The sequence below is a fragment of the Carlito syrichta genome, unplaced genomic scaffold (genome assembly GCF_000164805.1).
Source record: "Carlito syrichta isolate Samal-C Ts95f unplaced genomic scaffold, Tarsius_syrichta-2.0.1 Scaffold308815, whole genome shotgun sequence".
NCBI classification, from domain to species: Eukaryota; Metazoa; Chordata; class Mammalia; order Primates; family Tarsiidae; genus Carlito; species Carlito syrichta.
Genome location: NW_007252911.1, coordinates 622,915 through 641,294, shown reverse-complemented (window position 1 = coordinate 641,294; position 18,380 = coordinate 622,915). Strand labels below are relative to the sequence as shown.

General features: G+C 37.4%; 1 protein-coding gene across 1 annotated transcript in view; it reads left to right on the top strand.

Annotated features, from left to right (window-relative positions):
* Positions 1-1,067: 1,067 nt before the first annotated feature.
* The window catches only part of ZBTB20 (zinc finger and BTB domain containing 20), a 118,388-nt gene continuing 101,075 nt past the window's right edge, over positions 1,068-18,380 (top strand). Inside the window, exon 1 of the mRNA XM_008065861.2 lies at positions 1,068-1,394. The gene's annotated coding sequence lies outside the window, so the exon portion shown is untranslated. The remainder of the gene's footprint in view (positions 1,395-18,380) is intronic.

Genomic DNA, 18,380 nt, shown 5'->3' with positions numbered 1-18,380 from the left:
ATTTGGGGTTAGAGAGATTGATCTCTGGGGCTTTTCCTAGCTCCGTATTCTCTGGGTCTGCAAATCGCCTTCAGTGTCTGCCATAGTCTGCCTTGCCAGCTCTGTTTGTCACAAAGATTAATCCTTTTTAACTGTACCTTGGAGTGCACCCGGGAGAGGAGGATGGATGGATTGTTTTGCACCTATTATTGCATCAGAACTTTTGCCTTTTTAGACAAGATCGTGCCATGCCTAAAATCTGTCTGCCTGTCTGCCCACTGACTTTGTCTGTGCTGATCTCTTGCCACAGTGCCTCTTCTTCCAGCATCCATCTCCCTCCAAGATCTAGATTCGGCATCCGACTGTACCTGTCTTGTTCTCTGCAGCATCTGTCTGCTACACTCCTAGACCATCGTTAATAAACTTTCACACATTACAAGAAAACCCCTAATATGTTGGCACCTGCACATAAATATCTACGGTTCGTAAAACTGGGGGAGAAAACTCCATTTTTAAAAGACCTCTATCTAGTGCCATTTGTATTTGCACTTTTTGTTTAGTTGTAAGTTTTAATAGTTCCCCCTTTGAGGATTTGTCAGTACGAGCAGTATTGCTTATCAGAACACACCAACAGTCTTTTTGTAATATTCGCTTTTCCCCTTTGGTTCAGCCGAGCCTGCTGACAGATCATTCAAATTCAATTGTTTTATGTCTAAGCCGAACAGCTAATTAAAGTAGGGATGATTAACCTGACTGGCAGTGCCGCTCTCCCTCTCGCGCTCTCTCTCCCTCTCCCTTTCTCTCTCTCCCTCCCTCCTGTTCCAATCAGTCTTTTTCTCACACACACTCTCTCTCCCCGTCTCTCTCTCTCTCTCTCTCTCTCTCCCTCTCTCTCTCCCTCTCTTCCCCCTCTCTCTTCCTCTCTCTCAGTCTCTCTCTCCCTCCCTTGGTTGGTGTCTCTCTCTCTCTCTCTCTCTCTCTCTCTCCTCTCTCTCTCTCTCTCTCTCTCTCTCTCTCTCTCTCTCTGTCTCTTGCTCTACTGTTTTTTTTTCCTCTCTCTCTCTCCTAAACGTGGTCTGCTTGCTGATGGCAGAATGGCACTCGGAGATTTGTGCATTGTGTCTGGTTTCCTACGGGCAGGCTGACCCAGTGCCTCCAGGGACTTATCAATAGACCACTCAGAAGAGACACAGACAGGAGAGAGGAGGAGGGGTGGGGGGAGAGAGAGAGAATCAATATCAAGAATAGAAGGAGCTCCGAAGCCATTTTTTTTTTAAAGAAGTATCGGGACTTGGGAGAGGGTGACAAAGAAGGTTTTTCAAAGAGGCAGTGGAGGAGGTTCTAATAAATTTGGAAGGAAACAGTTCCCTGTCTTGGGAAAAGGAGAACTCCTGACTGATTAGCATTCACACCAGGTATGAGATGTTCGCTACCCCTTATCACTGTGTCGCAACCGAGATGGAAAAGCCTTTTTTTTAGGAGACTGAGGAAGCATGTATTTTGCTGTGTTTGTTGTTGGGGGGTAAGAGGGGCGGCGTGAGAAGCTGTGGGCATTTGTGTATGGGAGCAGAAAGAATGGAAGCAGTACAACGGGGGGTGGGAAAGAGTATGGAGTATGTTACTGTCTTCCCTGTCTTTGTGCACCCCTGGGGGGTTACCCAAGTTCATTTCTAGCAGGTGGATTTAGATGGGAGTTACTTAACGCTTGACCGCCAGTTTTGAAAAAAAGAAAAAGAAAAAACGCAGCTTCCTATGTCTATTAAAGGAAGCTCCAATTTCTCTCTCTCTCTCTCTCTCTCTCTCTCTCTCTCTCTCTCTCTCTCTCTCTCTCCCCTCTTCTCTTCTCTTCTCTTCTCTTCTCTCTCTCTCTCTCTCCCTCTCTCTCTGCCCCCCCATCCCTCTTCCCCTCTCTCCCTCTCCCTCTCTCTTCTTTTTTTCCTCTCTAACCAGACAGCGGGAGGGTTTCTGGCTTCAAGCCAGCCCAAAAGCCTCTAAGTGTTTTGCACTTGTTTCAGGGAGTAGCTGCCCGGGGATTTTTCAGCATTTTCACTAGAGAACAAAGAGTTCTTTACAAAGGGAAGGGGGGGGAGTGAGCTTAATGTCTGATATATGTTTTTCTATTTTTATTAGTTTTTCGCCTCAAAAGAAAGAAACAGGAACAGAACATTCACTCTATAAAGACACAAAGACATTCAAAAGAAATCCAGTTATCTTTTCTCCCCATCGTCCCAATATATATGTATACATGAAAAAATTAAAAAGAAAAAGACTAATTAAGTTGCATATGTTGCTCTTTTCTCCTCTTTTAATCTTTCTAAATCCAACTGTTCTTATGCTCACTCTGTGCTATTTTTTTTTCTACTCACAATAAAAGTTGTTCAGGATGCATCTTCTCTTATCATCTCTTTACCCTTTCTGGGTCCCCAAAATCTTGTGGAGGAAAGAGCAAGAGTCCATCAGATAATCAATTTAGCGGTGAGAACATCTACTTTTGCCACTTGGGTAAAAAGTTAATTATGGAATTTGGGTGCCCAAAATACCTATGGGGTACCTCAGTTCATTCGATCTCACAAGTTTTTGCATCCATCTGTTTAAAAGGTACCACTTGTGTCACTTGTCAGTTATTAAGAAAAGATAATCAGGGAGTGAATATTTGTATTTTATTTTTGTTTCTAATTACGTAAATGACAAAACCCCAGAGAGATTATTTGCCCCATCTATGATACACTAGTTCAAGCAAAATATAGTCTAGACGGAGATTTTTCAGCGATTCCGACTGCAATGTAGCTTTGTGTTCTCCATTTGAATTTTTGCCTATGTATGTATATTTTTACCATGAGTTTGTGTTGTAGTAAACATTCAAGAATGCTTATCATTTTCAAATTAATGCTCCAACAAAAGAAAAAAGGAATCAGGATGTGAACTGTATGTGCAAAATGTAGTAAACAATTTTATCTTTTATATATGGTGTACGTTTAGATCTTTATGCTAATATCCTTGAATTATAAACCCAAGGTAAGGTTTTTTCCTCTAAAAGTTCTTTTCTTAATGCATTTATATTTTGATTGTCATTTGGAAATCTTTTAAAGATACATAAGAGACACAAAACTAAATAAGGGAAAAATCACAAGCTCCACAAAAATCCATAAATATATGTTATGTACAGTACCTAACTACAGATAACTGTTCTGCTAAGTGGAAAACAGCTACAACAGTTGTTTTAAGAGTCAGAAACTCTTTTCTTCTCCCCCTACCCCATTAACTGCAAATGAAATCTATTCATATCCCCGGGGAGGGAAACTGTAGGGAAAATAGAGATATATACATTTTTCCATATTTATAGAATGCATTTATGTAACTGCTTCTTAAGGGTGTAATACATATCAGGGCAGAGTGTGATGCCTCACCAGAAACCCTCCTGGCTGGGAGGTGTGAGTGCCTTATGTTTGAAGTAACTTGATAACAAGGAGTCTTTTCGGGAAACCTTACTAGGTATGTGTTGCCTCAGTAATGACCCTCAGAGAAAAAACAAGTACTAGGTGGCCAGTGTTAGCACTTGAACTCACTGAAAGATATTAAAACTAGGGGAACTTTTGGCAAATCCAAAATTTTCCAGGGTAACTCACTTCTTGCAGTTACATGTTTTCTTTAGGAACATTCTTGAATTGCCTTCAGACTTTTCTATATTTTTGTAAAATGTGTAATGCTTTCAATAGTGCTTAAGGAGAAAAAGACCTTTAAAAAGAACGTCATCAAAATAAAAGAAACTTGGTCTTTAAAAAGTTTTATATTGAAGGCAATGACTTTTTTTTTCTCTTTGCTTGTTTTTATTTTGTTTTGGTTTTTTCCCCCCTGAACTCTTATTTTGCTGCAGGCTTGTTGTGCCTTCGCTGTTGTTTTTTGTTTTATCTTTTTCTTTTTTAAAAATCTTTTTTTTCTTTTTTTTTCTTTTTTTTTTTTTTTGGTCTGTTTTTGATGTGACCAAGGGGGTCTTTGAAAGGGGCAAAGGGACTAGGATAAGAGACTGTGACTGCAAGCTGCACTGACTTCTCTTGATCCCAACTCAGGCAGCTCCTATCAGCTAGTTGTACCGCCAAGAGTACAGTGACAGGTGATAGCTGTCATTCTGGGATTCTTCGTGGATCTGACCTGAAAGTAACACATTCACAGTCCGAGGAGAAAAGAGAAAAAAAATAGAGGAGGAGGAAAGAAAAGCTCTTTGAGCTGGAATACACTGGCCCTTTCTTCCTGTAGGCAATCCGCTCCAGTTCTTGGCGACGTGTCCTGCACTATCAGATATCATATGACTTTTTATTTAGATTCCTTTTCGGAGAATGGCCTGTTAGGACTCTGTTTGTTTTCTTTTATTTAATTTCCTTCTCCCCTCACCCGCTAGTTTTGTGTATCTGTGTGTGTGTCAGAGAGTGTGTGCGCGCATGCATGCATATGTGTGTGCAATTTTTATCTTTGTTTTTGTTCTGTTGATCTGATGCTTTATTTAAAGACAAAGCTTTAATTATTTCAGTATACTGGTTTAATCATTTGCCAAAAAGAAACCTCATTCTAGGCCTTTTTTGGGAGGAGGTGTCCGTTTTTAAACACATGTATTAACACATGAGGCTGGAGGTCCTAAATGCTTGCTGGTCAGCCCCTGGCCCACTCCCTCACCTTAATTTATCCCTCCCCCTCATCAGCATGCACAGCAGTATAAGTTAGGAAACACCTGTGCTGAGTTGAGAGAGAAATAAAAGTAGAAGCAACTTCTTCAAATTTGCACTCCTAGTTTCACTTTAATAAACTTTTTTTAATCGATGATTTTTTTTTTTTTTTGGCATCCTCTGTTGAGCTTGAAAGCATCAGAGATAGTGAACGATGTGTCTGTAGAGCTTTTGTGAGGCCAGCTGAGCACCCTTGGAAAGTAGAGCAGGAGCTGAAATTCATTCAGAGACTTAAGAAGCAAGATATTTAAATAAGATATGTGAGATCTGTGGGCCGTTCAGGGTTTGGGGATAGTTGGTAAAATGAAATACTTAGGAATACTCAAGGAGGAGAAAAGGAGAAATTCCCAACTAGGAATGACATGGGTATTTCTGGTGCAATCTGCACTTTCAAAACCTTAATTAATCAAATTTTTATCTTTTATCTCTCAAAATTTAACTAAGTGATATGGGATTGCCTTCCTCTCCATGTTTGCTATGAAAAACAGATGAATTATACTGACATTATTACTAGGTTTCTCCTAAATTTTTATGTATTTCTTTTTCAGTTTTGAGGAGTTCAGATGTTAGTTAGCAAAAGAAAAATACAACTTATCTGGGTATGCATATGGTTGTATACACAGTATTCCTGTCTATATATAATGTAATATAGCCCGTTTGTATCAGGATATATTTTTGTGTAGTAACACGCAAGACTGCCTTGAAGGTTCAGATGACCATTACATTCTTTGAACTCGTAGTTTTTAGTTTCATGTTACTTTCTCTAAAATTATTTTTTTTACAGACCTTAAATTTGTAATGCCATATTGTAGCCAGAGGTGAATTTTGTTGAAACTTGGAGGGAAATTTATTCCACTCCTTCAAGGGTACCCCAAAGGGAAGAGAGAACTATTTTTCGTTCAACAAAAAATTTTAAAAGCCTTTTTTTCCTTCAGCGGAAAACTCCAAAACAGCTTTGTCTCAGAACGTTAAACTTGGCATGGATAAGAAATGTGAGTTTTGCTTTGTTTGAGGAAATTTGTTTTTGAAACAACAATGTTATAAATATTTTTAAATTGCCTGCTGAGCATGCGCTGTATCTGACTTTATTCATAGTTTTAAACACACACCAAAGTGCAGTCTTCTGAATGGCCACAGGTAAGGCTGTTGATTTGTATGATCTTTCTCAGAGGCACCTTCAGTGAATCTACTCAGTTTTCCAGAAGGGAAAAGGGCGAGAGCTGGGTTTAGACCTGGACACCTTTCTAAATATCATAGAGCAAAAGTAAATTGCCCCATTAAGACTTGCACATTATACTTAGGGTAAGTACTATTCAACTTTCCTTTCTTATAGGAGTTGCCTGCCTTAACTTTTCAGCTTAATGCTAGCAGAGTAAATTAAGAAAAAATTAAACTCAATGAGATATTTGACTGAAATAAAAAATGTCCAGATTTTAAAGGGTAACTATTGTGCATAAATTTGGGGATACGAGAATTTGCCAGTGAAATGATAGCAGCTCTGTGCTTACAGAGCAAAGATGTGCTAGTCTGAACATGCCTGATCTCATCTGGAATCGAAAGCTAAATCTAGGTGGGCCTGTAATAATACCAGAAAAGGAACACATGTATCTTTTGTGCAACCTTTTTTTTTTAAAGCCAGGCTTCCAAAGGGAATGACAAAGAAGCAGGTTCTCCTCTTGTTTAATAAGTAGTCATACTTTGCTTCTGAAGATATGTATTTCCAATTGTTTTGGGTCGTTTTGTTTTGTTTTGTTGTTGTCCTTGCTGTTGAAGAATATTCTTTCCTGTCTGTGATAGTTAACACTTTCCATTTTTCAGAATGCTTTATCTCCATTAACTCCGTTTGATGTTTCCTCACTTGGTTACCTTTCTCAAAAAGTCTGCGATGACCCTCTCAGGCTTTGCAATTCTTATTGATTCTTGCCAGAATATACTTATTCATTAGCTGTTTTGTTATAGTTATGGTGGAGATAATCTCGTTTTTCAGGCCTTTATAACTATCCAAACAAATTACCTTTTGAGGTGAAATTTCTCATAGTTATCCTTGACTCAGAACTGAACTTGTCGTGAAAAGGCTTGAAGAAAATCCAATTAGGCGTTTTTTGAGAACTAAATATTCTAATAAATGCAAATGAATTTTTTTACAAAATACTTATTGATGTGCACTGCTTTTTCTAATTTGTTTTTCTTTTTGTGCTTTAAAACAGAACCTGAAAATTAAATGTGTTCAAAAAGGAAGAAAAAAAGAAACCTGCCAGGTTAATGCTGATATTTTAAATACCCAATTTAAAATAATTCAAAGTTGAAATTTCTATGCAACATATCACCTTTTAATGTCAGTCATTAATACTTTGTGCAGGTATATGTATATATTTATACATACACACAGAGAGAGACATGAATCCACTTTACATTTATATTAATCTGTTTTTACATAAAAGATAAAAGGTTAGTGTTAATCAAAACTTTTGTTATTTATTATTTTTTGTAATTTAAAAATCCACTTAACTGTTGCTTCACCTGATTATCTAATATATGTCTATACTTAACATCTCTATATTCAAATAATTTATCCTAATTTATAAAGGATTTTCATAAGTTTTACATGCTCCTGAATTTTATGAAGCTATAGTAATGTTCACGTTTATTCAGGTAGAATTTGCTTTGTTCTGTATCTGTTAGTGTGCTAAGAAGTTTTTACTTTCCTAATCTAGAAAGAGCATGGTCATCTTTTCCTATATGTGATATCTACATGTCTTCGGTATTCTGAAGGAGAAACTTTCTAACCTGTGATCTCTTGGAAAGCTTTCAAACAAGTGGGAGAAGTAATCTTTACCTTGCTCCTCCTTGATTTGTCTGTGTGCCCTCTCTGTACCACCCGTCACCACCAGCAACCAAAAAAAAAAACAACAACAACAATAATAAACATGATATGATAATTTTTCTGATCACAGAATCAGGAAATACCAAAGAAAACTGTGGCATATGTAGGACAATGCCAAGAGCTTCTCCAGTAAGATCAGCTGTTTTTGTACTTTTTTTTCCCTTGAATTTTGTTTGTGACTTTTTTGGCTTGCTGAAGCATATCCCCATAATCTTACGAAGCCACAGCAAATTCCCAATGCCACAATAACACTGTGCAGCCGGGGAGAGCCCAGAAGAGCTGATCCTGGGTGGCTGCAGACTTCCCCAGCAATGATGCAAGGCAGGAGGAGTAAGTAGGCTACGCATCTCTTTGCTTCTTACCTAGGCTGTTCAACCTGCCAGCTAGAGATTTGCTTTCTGTAGCTTTCTCTTCATCTATCTGAGGCATTTCTTTCAATAACCAATGACTTTCTCCTTCTTCCAAGAGATGGTTCATATAGCAGAGCATCCATTTTTACTTTATATTGAAGCATGGAAAGCTTTGAAAATTGGGAAGGGCAAAGGAAAGGGGCTCGGGGTATCTGGGAAATACCGCAAAAGGAATTCGGCTCAAAGCTGGGTTATGTGGCTACTCGGGTTTGCAACTTTTCTGTTCTCTCCAGAGCCTCTAAGTGTTTAAAAGTGTTGAATGGGATAACTATAGGGTACAAACTATGATCTAACTGATTCAGTAGATGGAGCTCTTCCCCCTAAGTCTGTATTTAAATTAACATCCCACTCTAGTTTGTGGGGCTCTCGGTTTTAAGGTGTGTCGTTACTACACACGTAAAATTGAGGCCTGCATAGCTGGAGAAGAGATTTCTTGGCACTTTTAAAAAGACACCAAGCATTTGTTCTGAAACGGGAACCAGCACAGGGAACACTAAGGATAGAATAGGAAATGGAGTTTACCTATCTAAATTTCTCTCTCTGTTTGTTGATATTCTTAAGTGTGAAGTTAAATTCTAGCAGTTATCACAGAAGTGATTATTACTATAAATGGAGGAAAATACATAGCACATGAAGGATTTTGGCGATTTTCACTGCAGATCTTCCAAGCTATCTGAACTGTGCAGATCTCCTTTCATTTGCTTCTGCAAAGGAATCTTAATACTGTAATGCAGTTATTTCATCCAATTAGTCTGGAGAACCTGACTAAAATGTTACAAGTTCTGAATTGTGACAGCACAGTAGAGGGCAAAGTAGCTATGTTAGTAAGGGGCCTTTATGGAAGCCAAAATATTTTCAGCAACAACTGAAAATAGATCTCCAGTATCTGTTTTAATGTGGGAAGAGCTACTTGTTTATTTCTTTTTAGATTAATTGAAATGAATAATTGCCACAAAATTCTTGTCAGTGTTCTATTATTTTTAGTACCAATAGAATAAGTTTGATTATGTACCTTACTGGCACCAAGAAGAAAATGTATGTATACTGTATGTTATAAATTATTTCCTTAGTGGAATGTCTTCTCGCAGATTGGAGATATTACTGATTATCTCTTGTTAAATCTTGATAAGATCGTTCGGTCAAAGTAGAACTGGTATTGGCTTTAGTACCAAAAGAAATAGCATTTTTAAAGGACTTGGATTTCCTTTGTACACCACGTGTCTGAGTCTGATACGGTCCAGGAAAATAGAGAGGATGAGACAAAATTATTCCTAAGCAGCCGCCGTAGGCCAAACACTGAAACAGTGCCAACCTGGACCAATCAGGCTGGCTTCTCAGAAGATACATGCTTTTGTCAAACACTTACATGAAGAGAAAGAGGGGGGAAGTCCTTGAAATTGCATTCATATAAATGATTCTTCACTAATTTTAATAAAGTACATGGTAATAAATTCAATGATTTTTATTCTTTTGTAAAGCAGAAAAATCTGTGTTTTCTTGGGCAGTTCAGTATCTCTAAATGTACTCTGACATCTTTTGAACAAAACTATCCCTTTGAATATAAGCAAGTGAAAAACTTCTCACAGAGAGCAAAGAGTAAAATTGATGGAAACTCAAAATCAATTCCAAACCCATTTCTGGCATGATGAGAATAACATTTGTGCTGTGTTTAAAGCAGTTTAAAACAAGAAAATGATAAAATGATCAATATACTTAAAGCCAAAAATAACCAGGAGAGAACAATCTGTAATCCATTCCCAGTCCTGAAACCCTACACTTCTTATTGAACATGAAAATAAACAACTATATGTTTTATAAGGTGTCATTGTAAGCCTTATAACATAAACAGCAATGATGAGATGCCAAGCTTTCAACCCTTTATTTAAGCTATGTTTTTAGAGTTTAGCCAAACAAAAATTCCTGGACTTAAACTATTGTGGATTTATTTATTTGTACATACCATGACCATAAAAAGAACAAAAGTTAAGGTATATAAAGATCGTTACAGCCAATTACATTACCACTTTACAGTCTATGTACTGTATCTTAAGAAGGAAAAAGGTTTTAACTTCAGCAAAAGGATATTTTTGGCTATATCAGAAAGTCATTGAACTGCTCAATGTGGAGAGGATTTAATATTTCTTTAAAAATACCTTGACTCTCGACTAATTTATTAAATTCAACACATACATAAATATAAAACATACCTATTTTATACTTATTGCTGTAATGGATTGCTTTAAAAGACTAAGTTGACACTAATAAATTTTGAACCTGTGGATTCAAGGTCAGTGAAATGCCACTGTCCAGGCTTATAAAAATCCCCTTAGACTTAATATTGCGCTCCAATAAATGATATTCTAACAATTTTTCAGAGTCATTTGACTAGGTAGGTATTTATTGATCAGATAAAATTGTCCATCTAGATTTTTTAAATTTTAGCTGAAGAAACCAAAATGACAACAAATTGCATAAGCACAATTCATTTCTTTGAACTGAAGTGCTGTAGGAATGATGGTAATTACAATGAGCACTGTGACGAATGTAACTACAATGAACCATGTTTGATTACATCAGTAAGAATGAACTCAGTGGACAAGGTCAGAAGGGTGAGACATAGAAGCCACGACAGAGTGGGAGCTAAAGATTAAAGTTATTGGAGATGTTTAAAGCTTGCGGCTAGGTGCAAAATTAACAAAAATGGAAAAGGAGTCAATCCATTCTAGAAGTAGATGGAAAGGCAGCACTTCTTCTCATAGGATATAATCAACTATAGAATTTACTGTCGTGGGAATTTATAACCACATCATAAGCTTTGGTTGTCCGGTGTGATAGTCGTTGTAAAGAGCTATTATGCACATCTGCTTGAAGATTCATATAAGTGTAATTGTTATAGCAACTTGTTATGCTATTGTTTGAAGTTGAAAAGCTCTGCTTTAAGTGTCGACAAAGCAAATGTCAGCATCATAGAATCATAATAATTGTGTCTCAGAGCTTGAAGGAGCCTTAGATAGCTCAATATGGGTGAGTGGGTTAACCAACTCTCCATAAAGGAATATTGGAATATCTGGTGCAGGACCATGTATAATTTGAAAAGAGAGAGAGAGAGATTAATAGATAGATATTAATAGATAAATAGATAGATATCAATGGTTTGTATTAAGAAAACAACATTTTAAAGAAAAACTTAGAGTAGAGAAAGTAAAGCTCCCCATATATCTCTGGACTGGTGGTACTATACATTGGATTCTGTAAACCAGGAATTGTAAATACAGAAGAGTGGCAAAATTTACAGAAAAACAATGTTTTATTTTTATCAAAAGGAGTGAGGGGGAGAGTGTCTAACAGATTAAAAAATGCTGTTCGGGCTTAAACCATTCCCTTTGCCGGTAAGAAAACTTAAACACAGAGAGCTGAAAAAACTTTTTCAAGATGAGGAAGGCAAAATTGGGACCAGAATTCAACTTTTCTAACTATGGCATATTCCTATGCCACGAGGCTGACCACTAAAACAGATTTATAAAAATAAAAAATGGGTGATAGTCTAGGAATAATTGAAGAAGAAAGCAAAGGAACCCGACCCTTGGGGCTCCTGTTTCTGTACCAATAATTTCACCTTAGATGGGGCAGAGGCAAATATGTGTAATGAGGATAAGACATTCTGCAGAATGAAAGAAAATGCACTCAGATCCATGTACTCCCCAGAGACTCTCTGGAGTCTCCTGACCCTCATAATCTTGTGTCTTATTTTTCTTCTTTTCTCTACCCTCACCAAAAAAGAAAAAAAAAGCATCTTAAAGAAATTGTGGTCAGATCTTTTGGAAAGAAGTCCTTCTCCCTAGAAGTCTTTCTGTACAGATCGGTGTATTTTATTATCTTATCAAAGCATGACTTCTAATCAGAGGATGTTGATTCAATGCTTATACACATTACAAACTGATTAGTCCTTGTTTCCTAAACATACATCACATTTTCCTATCCCTGTTCCTTTCCCCCTGGTATTCCCAAATAGAAGCAAACTCTGCCTCCTTAATTTCTACAATACTTTGTATATTTTAATGACTCTTATCATATTCTGTTTTACATATTAGCCATTTATATATTTATTCATGTTTGTATATAAGGAGCAGGTCTATTGTATTTTGAGACAATGTACTTAATTTTACTGGGCCTCACTTTTCACATCTGTAAGAAGGAAAATACCTGCCTTCCTGGGGTATTGAAAGAATTTCATGAAATGTAGTGTTTAAAGTACCTGCACAATGATAAGCACATATCATCATTCGTTGTTGCTCTTGTTGTCCCTGTTGTTGTTACCACTATTATTTGTTACTATTTCCCTGCCTCTAGTTCTTTCCCATGAATATACTTCTTGAAGTCAAATATTGACCTAATTGAGGTCAATATCTCCTCATGCAATGAGCACAATGACTTTTACATAATAGGAACTGAATAAAAATATATTGAATCTTTTTACAAAATTAATGGTGAACCTATTACTCCCTTCCAAAGATCCTTAAACTGTCTTGGATATCTAGAATAGTGGTGTTCATAGCCAACACCATACCCATGTGTACCATAAAATCCATCAGTGGTGCTCACTGTAGACTGTCAGTGCCATACTATCCATCAGGTTCCCCACAGAACCCAACTGCTTAAGACTGCTCTTTGCAGCATCCCCAGAAGTGTCGGCTTCTACTTCTGGTTCATGTGATTAATGAGCTTGTTATACCTCTATCTGTAGCCTGAACTAGAAACTTTCACTTTGGAGAGCAGGTCAAGATATCGAATTTAATTTTGGTTGCATCTGTTATAAGCCAATTGTGTATTCATTACATTTATAGATTCCCTCTTCAGCCATATATTTTCATGACTGTTGAGAGCACCTGAATCTATGTTGAATGTCCTTAAATTTTACTTCGGAGACCTGAAAATGAGGCAGGGAGACATTTTTTGATAGCTAACTGTCATCTTTGGCATTTTCTTCCCTTTAGTGTCTAATCTGTTCTAAATTTGAATAAGGGAGCAGGTATAGAATTTGTATCCAGCTTGAGTGTGGCATAGTAATTCCACATTAATGAGAACTATGGTCAGTGCAGTTCATCTACAGATTTCTGTTTTTTCAGATATATACAACCAAATTCTGTAGAGATGAAAAACTTCCCAAAAATGGAAATGATAAAATGATTTGAGATGTGTAAGGGTAAAGATATTGCACTAAATGCACAGCTTTAGCTGTTGGCAGGACAACACACAAGTAGACACTGAGTGTGTGTGGATCTTGCTGGTCTTTCAAGATCTCCGTAAACAGCAAGAAAATGAAAAAGAAATAGATCACGTGGTCATGACAGAGGAGAAGCCGACAACAGGGTGTGCTCAAGTTAAGAATGTTGCATTTTAATCAGCCAGAAGTTCCATTTATTTGAGAGTGAACTGGTATGTGCAAGGGGAACAAGGTCACATTTAGTAGAACTGGTAATTCAATAAAAGGTTTTGACTTTGCTAGAGTAATGGTGTTGGCATCAAGAGAAGAAAGTTTTGCAGATTTCTGTGTGTGCACTTGCTGTTACTGGTGTTCCTGGTGGGTGGCTGAATCATCCTGATGGCATTCAACAGGAACCAGCTGCTGAGAATATTAAAATGCAAGCATTTATTCCTCTAGAGAGACAGTAGCATCTGCAAAGTTTTCCTATCTTGATAGTACAGATAATCCCAGGGAGCATTCTCTAGCAGTTTTAGCTCTCTTCATTTATACATTTTCTTCTTATCGTTAGCATTAGCATCATATCTCAAGTTCTAAATGGAAAACAGAGTGCCTGAGTCCTAAGTCCACAACAGGTTGTAGAGACACATAGTAAACACTTGGCCAAGAACTTGGTATTGCCTCTTGGGCTTTGCCTTGAACTGTTATTGCAATGGGGAAAAACGGCATTCCCCTCCCTCGGACTGTTCCTTGGCCTGTCTTCACAGTAAAGAGCCACCCATACTCCTAGTCTTCAGTGAACTCTACCGCCATAAAGCCAGCCTCACCCCTACCCCTCCCCATCGAATACAGGCTTTGGAGCTTTCCATTTTACTTAGGAAACTTGTGAATTCGTTGCTTTCCTTGTGTGTTTGTTTTTTATTTGTTTGTTTTGTTGTTGTTGGTAGTTTTTGTTTGGGTTTGGGTTTGGGTTTCTGAGCTAGCGTAACAGTTGGGGGAAAGGAGATACAAAAAGGAGGTTTGGACTCAGTAATCCACTAGGTCTTTCCATCTCTAATATTTATGAATAATGTATTGAACTGATGGAAAAAATGTTGAATATGTTCATTATGAATTATATTCACCAGTGTGTTGCCTAGAATATAAAAGAGCAAAGCAGTTGCCACGTAACTAGTTCCTTACAATAAATGTAGTGGCACAACAGAGCTCTGTCTCCCTTCCCATTTCACTGTGTGTCGTCCCCAAACACACGCTTTACATGTCTGAGTGGCAACTGCAGACGGGGTACCTGATGGGATGACAGCCAGCCAAGGTTCTGATGGGTACAGGGACATTCGTAGTGGAGTCTGGGTCCTAAACAGAAGCAGCTTTGTTGAAGGTGTAGGTAGTGCAGTCTCCTTTATGAAATCTCCGAAACCAGTCACATAGCAGACATTACTCGAGTGCTGTCATGCTGCAGGGGTTACAATCCTATCACCAGAAATGAAACTTACAATTTTGCCCCTGTTTTTTAAAATATCAGCATGAATAACTAGTTTGTTAGCAATGTTACATTCTGATGTAAGTGAGCAAGAGTGACAGAAAATTAAGAACTATTTATTACATCTAGCTTTGAAATTCATTATAGGCTTTTCTCTATTGGTTTTTCTTTATAATCATGTTTTGTTTAGGATTTATTAAAATAAAATTGTATTTCCTAAGCATTTACCAGATAACATTAGGAAACATTAAACAGAAGCGTGACAAAAGGCAAGAAATATTTTTAGTCACACAGATAATCAACAAAAGAGATAATAAGGTATTAAAATGCTAGCAAAATAGTTTTTCCTAGCCAAATAACTGTGAGGCCCGTTATTTCTCAAACATGTCACCATAAGTGATATGCAAATATGTGCCAAAATAGGGAAAGACTATTTAAGGTCAGAGTATAGAAGAGGGCAACCCTAATGTAGAGAAGAGTTCCAAGTTCAAGCAGTTCAGAAGAAAGGTACACAGAACATTCCAGCTTTTGTCTGAGATTCCAGGAGAATAGTAGGTTATTGGTGAGCAGATTCTGCCTTAGAGAAGCCTTCCTGCCTGTTGTATCACTTAAGAGCCCACGAGGTAGCTCTTGTGAGAGGAGGGTCCAAGATAGCACTGATGCCAGAGTCAACTTTGTAGTGGCATTAACTCAAGCTAACTGTCCCAGCAGTATTGACCATTATACTTTTCAGAAATGATCTTTTTTTTTTTATGCTCTCTTTAGGAGCGAAAACCCATCAGAGCCCATGAAGAGCAAGTATAAATTTAGAGCAGCCATGTTTATCAATAGTTTATCATAATCTCAGAGGAAAGGTAGAAAGAGGAAGAGAGAAGATAAAAGGGAATGAAAGAAATAGTAAAATTTTTTTTTCAGGAAAATTACATTCCCAACATTTAGATTAGGTCACTCAAAAACAATAAAGACTACCCAGTTCCAGAATGCTATAATCTAAGAGCAGATGTGGCAGGGTTTTGAGGGTTTTTTTCTTTTCTTTTCTTTCTTTCTTTTTTTTTCCCCCCAGCTTCACCCTTCCTTACAGGACAAATCACTTAACCTGTTTATGTAATAGTGTATTTGTCAAATAAATAGAAAACCATCTATCCTCATCTACTTCACAGCAGTATTGCTAAGGCTGATTGTGCACACATATATTAATGTATATATTACAGCTATCTATTTACAGCAGGGGAGAATAATTTTAAAATAAATGAATCAAGGTTTTATGTGGACATCTGTTGTGAAGGTCAGTCACTTTTTTTTAATTTTAAGAACTTGTCTGCTAATTAACATTTGTTAAAACACTGAAAATGATGACTGAGCCTGTATCACCTCTGTGAAATAGAAGACTTTTGAAATCCAAGCATGACTATAAAGATTCAAACACATTTCCAGCTACTTATGGACCCCAGTTACTCAAAGCAGTACAAACCTATTAAGCCAAATAAAAGTTTAGCTTTGCCAATAGATATCTTTCTTAAAATCCTAAATCAAGGATATAGCAATTGGTCTAGTATCAAAGTATAATTCTGGCTGTAGGAGTGAACTTATTTTTCTTAATGGGGCAAAAATATACAGAAAGATCAGGATAAGCTGACCTGTACAAACATCTTGGGCATCTATCTGCCCAAGCTACTGGCCTGTTCCCACAAGAAGTAGGCTCAGTATACATAAAGCCCCTAATATCATTGGAAAAGAGACCACATTCATCTCACATTGGGCTGCTGTTATTCTTTTGATGTTCCTCTGGCTTCTTTAATCTCTTCTTTCTTTATACAGACCTCAGTAGAATCATAATGTCATGAAGAAGGCAGGTGAAGATAAATTAATGTGATTTTTTAGAAATGATGTTACCCTCTAATAGTTTTCCCCAAGGCCCATTTCAAACATCCAGTAAAGAGAAACTTAGTTTCCGTGGAGAGTGAAGTCATAGTTCCAACTTAGCATAAAAAGAGACAGAAGGAGCAAGCATACAGTTAGTGAAATGAGTGAATTTCTTCTGGGCTATGACCAGTTTCTCCTGTTTCCTCCCCCCCCCCCAAACTGAAAAGAGTTATTGTGATAATTCTCTTGGGCTTCTGAACCTGTGTGCATATGTCCAAGACCTACTCAAGGTAAGATCAGAAAGAAATCAGGAGCAGACTTACATCCAGGAAGCCTAGTTTATTTTTAGTAACTTCTGCTTGTTTTGTTTTTTGTTGTTGTTGTCTTTAAAGAAATTTGTGTTTTTAGAAAATATGTTTCAATTTCCAGACATTGATATCCTGGGCATCCTTAGGTTGTGACAGAAGCAGGGATTAGTGACTGTGACAAATGTAGCAGAAGCCAGTACAGTTGCAGTCTATCAAATATGTTGGCAGACCCCAGATTTTTCTGATCCTTGTTGCAGAATTCAGTTACATCCTTACCTTAGGAAGACAGGGTTAGTTGAGAGTTTTGGGAGAGGTGATGTAGGCTTTTAAATTTGCGTCTTGGGGGGGCTGGAATGCCTTAGTGAAAACAATAACTAGAACCAAAGTCAGCTTCATAGGTATACAACCTGTGCAGTTTCACAAGGTCCCATGTTTGGAAGGACCCCATGCATGACTTAATATGCTGCTGTTGTTGTCTTGAAATTCTTAATAATTTTTGTGTAAGACGCCCCACATTTATTATTTTGCCTTGAGCCCCACAAATTATATAGCTGGTCCTACCTGGACTGTGTCTTTCCCTGGCTTGCCAACTGAAGATATCAGTCACGTGTCTCCTTTTTTTGAAAACCATTCCCTTTTTCAATTCCTCAGAAGTTAATTCCTCTGTTAAACTCTTTGAAAATTTCTGTCTACATAATGAGATTCAGAAGGAATCATTTCTTCTTCTTTACTCCAAATACCCTGAGATGATTACGATCAAGATCATAATCAGGTGATCTTGTTTTGTAATCAGAAACATCTATAGTTATCTCAGTCAATTTTTTTTTTTTTTTGCAAGAGATTAATATTTGGGAGAAATAGTTATGTCATGGTCCTTATTGGATCATTAAAATAGGCCTCAGTCATTAAACTGAGATTAAAAATGAGCATCTAACATTCTACATGTTTTTGTAGCCTAGGTACTTCTCAGTTGTCATGTAATCAAACACATCAGTGTATTCTAAACAAGTTGATCTCTCAACCGTGGCCCTGGGTTTCTGCCCCTCTCATATTCCCACAATGCCACTGCTAGCATGTGTTCTGTGGCTTTCCCCTCATTTTCCCTTCTGCTTTCAGCTCATACCAATCCTTTCATTCTTCTTATTCAAAACTTAACTGGCATTAGGAGAAGGGTGTTCCTCTCTTCAGTCTACATATGGCATCTAACGAGAATAATTCTTTCTGAGTTTTGTACACAAACACTAATGCCTGCCACCACATTGTTGAGTGTGAATTTCAGAATTGTCAGGCCTGGACCAGACCCCAGAGATGCATGGGCCTGTCCACAGTGACAGTTTGTTAGGACCAAGCCTTAACCAGAAAAATCTAGGCCTCCTGACTCCCAGGAAGGCATGCTTTCGATAACTCGGAGGTCTTCAACATTCCTGAAAGATAAATTTCACATGACTAGCTCTTAAACCTGTTTTCAAGCATATACGATTAAGATGGGAAGAATATATATATATATTCATATATATATATGAAACAGGAGTTGG